Here is an 8,432-nt window from a genome sequence, read left to right as displayed (position 1 = left end):
AACGACTCATATATTAGAAATCCTATATACTAGATATTTATAGTACAATTCATAACAGTAACAAAATTGTGGTTATGAAGTAACAAAAATACTTTTATGGCCAGGCAGTGATGGCGCACGCCTTTAATCCCAGCACTTGGGAGGCAGAGACAGGCAGATTTCTGAGTTCAAGGCCAGCCTGGTCTACAGAGTGAGTTCCAGGACAGCCAGGGCTGTACAGAGGAATCCAAAAATAACCAAAAAGACAAAACAAAACAAAACAAAAAACCCAAAACAAAAAGAAAAAAAACCTTTTATGGTTGGGGCCCCACAGTATGAGGAACTGTATTAAATGGCTACAGTGCTAGGAATAAAGATCGAGGACCGCAGCTCTAAGCCAAGGCACAGAATATGGCCAAACAGCTCAGGAAGCCCCTGCCTAGCCTCTAGTCCAGGTACACTTCAGCCTGTGTCCCAGCTGCGAGCATTTGGGATGCTGTTACCCGCTCCACCTTCGTCACCCCTGTCCCGTGTCAGCAGTGACTGCATTCACCAACTGATCCCAGTCCCTTGCCACCAGTGTCTGGCTTCTGTAAATATTACTGTGGAATATATTTAAGCCGAGCTGGTGGCCCAGATGTAGCTGAGCAGCTGAAGTCGGGAAGCCGGGGCAGAAGCCGGGGTCTCCACGGGCTGGACATACTAAGTAAAGGCGGCTGCTATCCGCTTTCGCGTTCCATCCCTTAGTTCTCAGGTTCTTAACATCGGAAGGGAAGACGGCCTGGGGAGCAGCGCCCCCTATGGGCAGGACCTTGGCGGCGCCACTGACCCCTGGGGCTCGGAGATGACACGGACACGTTCTTCCCCCTCAAACGAAAACCCAGACAAAGTTCAGCCCAGCCCAGCCGACACCGTGGGTTTCACCTCTTCGCGGTCGCCCTTCGCGCACCTTAGAATAGCTTTCCCAGCCTGGAGCGCGCCGCCTCTTCCCACCCACACAGGATCCTAGGGAGAGCCATCTGTGCTGCAAGGCCCCAGGAACGCTCCGAGCGCAGGAGAGTGGTTGCGCTTAGTGGGTAGACAGCGCCCGGCGTGCTCCACCCACGCGTGCTTGCGCCGCCTGCATCTGGTGCGTTGGGTGAAGCTTCGACTTCTTGGCATGGAGTCTGGTGGTCCCCACCCCACGGGCAAACCATCCAGGGTTGATCCCTGTGGGACTACGCCTCTACCCCAGCCTGCCTCTGGGACTCTCCTCCGCTAGATTAAACCAGCAGAGGTGAGAAAAGCAGAGTCCAGGAAATGGGTACCAGTTTAGAGCCCGTGAGGTCCTTTGTCTTGTGTCCCAGATTCGTTTAGTGAATGAGGATTGTTAGTTTGTTTGGTTTGTTTTGTTTTCTTTTCTTTTTTTTTTAAAGATTTATTTATTATTATACATAAGTACACTGTAGCTGACTTCAGCTACACCATGAGAGGACATCAGACCATGTGAGCCACCATGTGGTTGCTGGGATTTGAACTCAGGACTTTCAGAAGAGCAGTCAGTGCTCTTACCCGCTGAGCCATCTCACCAGCCCTGTTTTGTTTTGTTTTGTTTTTTCCGAGACAGGGTTTCTCTGTGTAGCCCTGGCTGTCCTGGAACTCACTCTGTAGACCAGGCTGGCCTCGAACTCAGAAATCCACCTGCCTCTGCCTCTCAAGTGCTGGGATTAAAGGTGTGCGCCACCACCGCCCGGCATGAATGATGATTTTGAACACCGTCTCTGTGGCCTGGGACTGGTCTGGAACTCTCTATATAGTCCACAGCTGGCTTTAAAACTGTGGCAGTCCTCCCTCCTGGCTCTGTTTCCCAACTGCTGGGACACAAGGTGTGTGCCACCACACCCTGATAAGATCCTGTCTCCTCTCCCTCCTCCCGCAAACTCCTCCAGATAGGTTCTCTCACTTCATAACCCAAATTGGCCTTGAACTCACAGAGATCCATCTGCTCCTGCCTCCCTAGGGCTAGCATTAACGGTTTGAGCCACCGTTCGGAGCCTGGTTGATGTTTTTTGATTACATAGACCAGGCTAGCCTTCGAACGCATCATGCTCCAGCCTCTGCCTCCTGAGTGTGAGCATTGCAAGCATATGAGACTACACTTGGCTTTAAAACTGGCCATGCCAGCTGGGCGTGGTGGCACATGCCTTTAATCCCAGCACTTGGGAGGCAGAGGCAGGCAGATTTCTGAGTTCAAGGCCAGCCTGGGCTACAGAGTGAGTTCCAGGACAGCCAGAGCTACACAGAGAAACACTGTCTTGAAAAAAAAAACAAAAACAAAAACAAAAAACTGGCCATGCCAGGACCAGAGAGATGGCCTCAGTGGGAAAGGCTCTGGCTGCCAGGCCTGACAACGGGAGAACCAGCAGGTTGTCCACACACAATGTGAGTGTGTACATTTGTGTGTGTGCATGAGTGTGTGTGTGAAGTGTGTGTATGTGTGTGAAGTATGTGTGTGTAAAGTGTGTGTGTGTGTGTGTGTGTGTGTGTGTGTGTGAAGTATGTGCTTGTCCACAGAGGCTATCTCTATTTTTGTTAATTTTTTTTTTCCGAGACAGGGTTTCTCTGTGTAGCCCTGGCTGTCCTGGAACTCACTCTGTAGACCAGGCTGGGCTCGAACTCAGAAATCCACCTGCTTCCACCTCTCAAGAGCTGGGATTTAAGGTGTACGCCACCACGCCCGGCTGGTATGGCGTTCACAGCAAACCACACACTCTCGGCAGACACCCTGGGCCTCGCCTGCCTTGAGAGGATGATCCAGGCCTACCCCCGTCCCATAGTAAGTTCCAGACCAGCCTGGGTTCCATGAGACCTTGTCTCCAATCTATAAAACAAACAAACAAAACCCTAAATCAGAACTTGGAAGGATCTGGGTGTGCTGGCTAGGAGCTGCGGCAGGAGATGGAGAATTCTAGGCTAGCCTGGGCTACAAGGAGGGATGCCCTCCTCATCAAAAAGGAAAACCCCAAAATGAGGCTTCTTGCCCGTCCCAGCAAGAAGCAAATCATGTTCCCACCCATGCTCAAGATGAATTTTCCAAAACCCGTAGCTCAGAAGGGCCACTTAGAGAGAGCTGGATGCCTCCGGCTTTTGATTTGTTGAGACAGGATCTCACTCTGTAGACTGACTAGGTTGGCCTTGAACTCAGGGAGATTCACCTGCCTCAGCCTCCCGAGTGCCGGGATTAAAGGGATGAACCACCACACCCAGGTACCTTTTTGTGTTTTTTGAGGGAGGGCTCTTGTAGACCAGACCTGGTTTGAACTCACTCACCCAAGGATGACAAGACACTCGCCAAGTTGTCTTTACACAAGTGGTTATTTGTGCATTCACACAAGAGTGTTGTCTACAGAGCAGAGGATCTCTCTCTCTCTCTCTCTCTCTCTCTCTCTCACTCTCTCTCTTTCTCTCTCATGCATGCAGGCATGCACACATGCACACACGCTTTTGAGACAGGGTCTATTGGAACTAGGGCTGACCTTGAACTCTAAGGATGACCTTGTCCATGATCCTCCTGCCTCTGCTTCTCAAGTGTTGGGATTATGGGCAGGAGCATCAATCCCCTCTGGCATCCACTGCCTTTTAATGGCGTTCTGAACCCCACTGAGCATGGTTGATGTCAGTCTGCTGCCATCCTTATTAGGAGTCAGGGTCCAGTGGGGAGCTCTGCAGATGGCTAGCCAGTCTCCCTGACTGGGTCCTGTCCCCCAGAGCACAGCGATCGGGATTTACCTCGAACCTTGTATTTTTCTAGTTCAGATTTTCCATGTGGAAAGAGATTATCGCTTCTTTCTTCTCTGTCTTCCTTTGCTTTTTTTGAGACAGAGCCTCACTGTGTAGCCCTGGTTTTCCTGAGACTCCCTATGTAGACCAGGCTGGCCACCAACTCACAGCGATCCTCCTGCCTCTGCTTCCCAGGTGCTCGGATTAAGGCAGGCATGTACTATAGTGCCTGGTGTTTGTTTCTAGAGTTTGAGGCAGGGTCTCATGTAATTTTATTACTATTATCATGAAGCCCAGGCTGGCCTCACACTTGGTATGCAGTCAAGGCACCGTGCTTTGAATTTCTTTCTTTTAGGTTTTTGGTTTTTTTGAGACAGGGTCTCTCTGTATAGCCCTGGCTGTCCTGGAACTCACTCTGTAGACCAAGCTGGCCTCGAACTCAGAAATCCACCTGTCTCTGCCTCCCAAGTGCTGGGATTAAAGGCGTGCGCCACCACTGCCCAGCCGTGCTTTGAATTTCTGATTCTCCTGTCTCACCTCCAAGATTCTGGGGCTACAGACATGTACCAGCACATGCAGGTGATGTGGTGCTGGGGGTTCTGGGTGCTTCAAATCCAGGGCCTCATGGATGAAATCCTGATCCTCTGGCCCCTACCTTCCCAGTGCTGATATGCCAGGCTGTGCCACCTCACCATCTCTTAAGCTGACCAGCTGGTTTCCCTGTGGCCGTTGGCAGTCTGTCCTCACCCCCTTGCATTGTGGGCATCACTGCTCACCCAGTGACCTTGCAGGTCATGTCTCGGTGACTCTACAGCTCCTCTCTGAGCTGGCAGTAGGCTAGGCTGGGAGGCCCACAAAGTCTCTGCTTGGAGCCCCCAAGGAGGCCTCTCCCCCTTCTGGGAACACAGTGTCCCGGATGGGGGCTTCCTCCTAGACCCGTAGAAGCTTCCAGAGGGAAGCAAAGCAGGAGCTGTCTGCCTTAAGTCAGAGCAAGTCTGGAGACCCACTGGGACTCAAGAGGAGGAACACAGACTGTATTCTGATGAGCAGAGTGGCAGTTGCCATTCTTGAAGATTCCAGAGCAGGCTGGGGAAATAGATGGTGGCCTGCTGCTACACTGGGCAGGGTGGCTTGGACACATGGTAAAAGATCCAAAGACCCCCCCAACACACACACATACACACACACATGCACACACATGCACACATGCATATACACACATGCATATACACATATATACATACACGCATACATAGACACATACATATACACATACACACATGCATATATACACACATACATAGACACATACACATATATATACATACACATACATAGACACATATACAGACACATATAAATACACACATGCACACATAGACACATATACACACACACATATATCACTTAAAAAAAAAAAGATTCCAGTCTAGGCTTGTCTAACCCAGAGCCAGTGCAAGTGCAAGTGCCATCTCCATGGCTCTGGACACTTGGCAGTGATGTCACCAAGGGGTGGGTGAGGAGGAGGAGTCCCATTGTCCCAATCCTACCGAGGCAGGCAGTTGCTCGGTGAATCCTAGGAGCCCCAGCACAGGCAGCCAGGGTGGTAGCAAGGAATTAGCTCTCCCCTGCCTCCTGCCCCCTTCGCTGCCAGGCCTCCCTGGGCTGGCAGGACATATGGCCCTGCCAGGGGAAGTCAAGCCGGGAGCTTTGCCAGAGAGGGCCAGATGGAGCAGCAAGAAATCACAAATCAGCTCACGGACAGCACCATAAATAACACGCGTGGGTGGGCCCAGCTCTGAAGATGCATTTTGCAGCCCTGGAAAGCTGGAGGCTGGCTCGCTCTGTCTTTGACCTGGAAACTCTTCATCTCTCTAACATAACAACTCCCCGCTACTCACAGAACGCAGGCTGAGGACAGATGATGTGGGAGACGGATGAACCAACGTGTCAGCACCTTAAAAGATCTGGGGATATGGCTCATCTGGTGGGGTGCTATTCTATGTCTTTTTGACTATATATCACGTTTAAAACAAATAACAACAAAACAATAATGTAAACAACCCCCACATGGTTCTTCTACCCTACCTCGATGTGCCAGGGCGTGGGGCTTTTAGGAAGCTGTGGGGGGCTAAGACAAGCCACCCCCTGGAGCCTTGTCATTGGATGGATAGAGGGCCATGTGTTCTGCTCTCCTGCCTCAGCTCCCCCTCGCCCCCGCCCCAGAACTGCGACAGTGCCAGCCAGGTTGTTGCCATATGGCCGCTCCACTTTCCCAGTCATAGAAATGGCTCTCTGTAAACCGGGGAACGAACGGGCTCTGAGCCTCTCTCTCCCAGATGTCTCCTGTGCCTTGCTTTATCACATCAAGGTGAAGATTAAACTGCTTTGGTTTTTATTTTTATTATTTATTTATTGAGACAGTGTCTCACAGTGTAGCCGTGGCTGGTCTGAAACTCACTCCGTAGCCTAGGTTAACCTCCAACTCCAAAAGCCATCCCTTCCTCTGCCTCCCAGGGGTACTTGTTATTTTCCCCGAGACAGGGTTTCTCTGTGTAGCCCTGGCTGTCCTGGAACTCACTCTGTAGACCAGACTGACCCCGAACTCACAGAAATCTGCCTGCCTCTGCCTCAGGAGTGCTGGGATTAAGGGCATAGGACACCGCTGCCACGCTTGATTTTTATTTTTATTTTTATTTTTTTCTTTTGAGACAGAGTTTCACTCTAGCCTGAAACTCACACTGTTGCCCAGGCTGGCCTTGAACTCATTGCACTTCCACCTCAGCTTCCCAAATGCTAGGATGAAGGGCCCACATCACTATGCCTGACCCTGCCTCTGGTCAGGTCCCATGTGCATCCCATCTCTCAGTAAGAAGGGGATTTCCGCCCCTGTGCTCTTGGAGGGGCGGAGTCTTGTGTGAAGCCACACTCATGGGAGGTATCAAGAAATCTCCTCCGGGAGCCATGGAGCTTCTGAGCACGGAGCCACTCTCATTTCCATGTTCATCTCCAATGACATCATGCCATTACGTTGGCTTGAACTAGGAAACATCTTCAAGCTGACTGACCCTCAATGTGCAGCTAGAGTCTGGCGTGGCAGCACAGCCTCCATCTTAGAATTTGGAAGGCTGAGGCAGGAGGAATTTGTTTGTTTGTTTGTTTGTTTGTTTGTTTCACAGGGTTTCTCTGTATAGCCCTGGCTCTCCTGAAACTCACTCTGAAGACCAGGCTGGCCTCGAACTCAGAAATCCAGAGGCAGGAGGATTTTGAGTTCCAGACCAGGGTGGGCTACATCCTAAGGTTTTGTCTCAAAACTAAATGAAACACACGCGTGCACACGCACATGAACGCACATACACACACGCACGCACTCACATATACATACATGCACAAACATATCACACGCACCCCTACCCCATTTCCACCCCTCACTCCCACTATACACCAGGTGACTTTTTAAAATGGCAGACGTAGTTAAGCTTGGTGGCACATGCCTGTAACCCCCAAATTTGAGAGGTGGAAGCAGAAGGGTCAAGGAGCTGGGGGCCAGCTTTCAGTGCATAGCGAGCTTGAGGTCAGCCTGGGCTGCGTGAGACTGACCTGCATGTATCCCTGTACGAGCCAGGCTCGAACTTCTGAAATGATATGAGAGAGATCAGGTGTGTTCAGTGGGGTAAGGCCACAGACTCAAGAACGTGTCTTAAAACTACATTAGGGCCAGAGGGATTGCTCAACAGTTAAGAGCATCGGCTGCTCTTCCAAGAGAACTTAAGAGTCAACGGCCAGGACGCACAGGGCAGCTCACTGCCCCCTGTAATGATAGTTCCCGGTTATCTGACGCCCTCTTCTGGCCTCCATGGGTACTGCGTGCACATGGTGCTCCTACATTCGCGCAGACAAAACAACCATATACACAAAATAGAAATGGATACTTTTAAAGAACACGTTGTTGATTATTGCGTGTGTTACATGGGCAGTGGGGTTCCCATTTCCTTGCCGTGTGCCTTAAGGAGGGGCGTGTGGAAAGGCTTGGTCTGGGAAACACAGGTCCCATCATGGAGGAACAAAGAAGGAGCCAGGGAGGGTGGGGAGCTCCGCTTCTACTGGAGGATTGAGTTCTGCATGCGGTAGGTCAAGCTGGCCCCCGCGTTTAGCCGTAAATAGTCTGTTCTTGGCCTCTTGAGTCCAGACCGGGCTTTGGAACATCTCTTCTTTGGCTGGGTTTGCGTCGGCCAGCTCAGGGACATCTTCGTGGGAGGATACCCTGTGGTCAGAGACTCCAGACGCTTGCTGTAGACCTGTCTTCCAGCACTTGGGAGACGAGGGCAGGAAAATCGGGAATTCAGAGTCATCCTTGATCCTTAGACACATGAGCTGCCAAGCACTCATCGGGAACCGTGTGCCACAGCGACGTCTCAGGCCTGGCTCTAACGGACACGTCTTCAAGTGGCCCTCACGTGGCGATGCTCTCTGTTACTGCGGGTGGTTCTCATTAAGGGATACGGATTCAAGGTGTCAGGGACCAAGGTCATCTCAGGAGCTCACTTGCTGGGGCTCCCTGGTCTGCAGCGATATCTCTGAGGTGAGCACCAACTACGTCAGGCAGGAAGGCTGGGGGCTCAGGTGCTGGGATGTGTTACAGTCTGGCCAAGTCTCGGAGTTTCGGAGGGCTGTTGAGGACTTTGTTGTCCTTG

This window comes from Mastomys coucha, unplaced genomic scaffold, assembly GCF_008632895.1.
Source record: "Mastomys coucha isolate ucsf_1 unplaced genomic scaffold, UCSF_Mcou_1 pScaffold3, whole genome shotgun sequence".
Classification (NCBI taxonomy): domain Eukaryota; kingdom Metazoa; phylum Chordata; class Mammalia; order Rodentia; family Muridae; genus Mastomys; species Mastomys coucha.
This window is presented reverse-complemented; position numbering follows the sequence as displayed.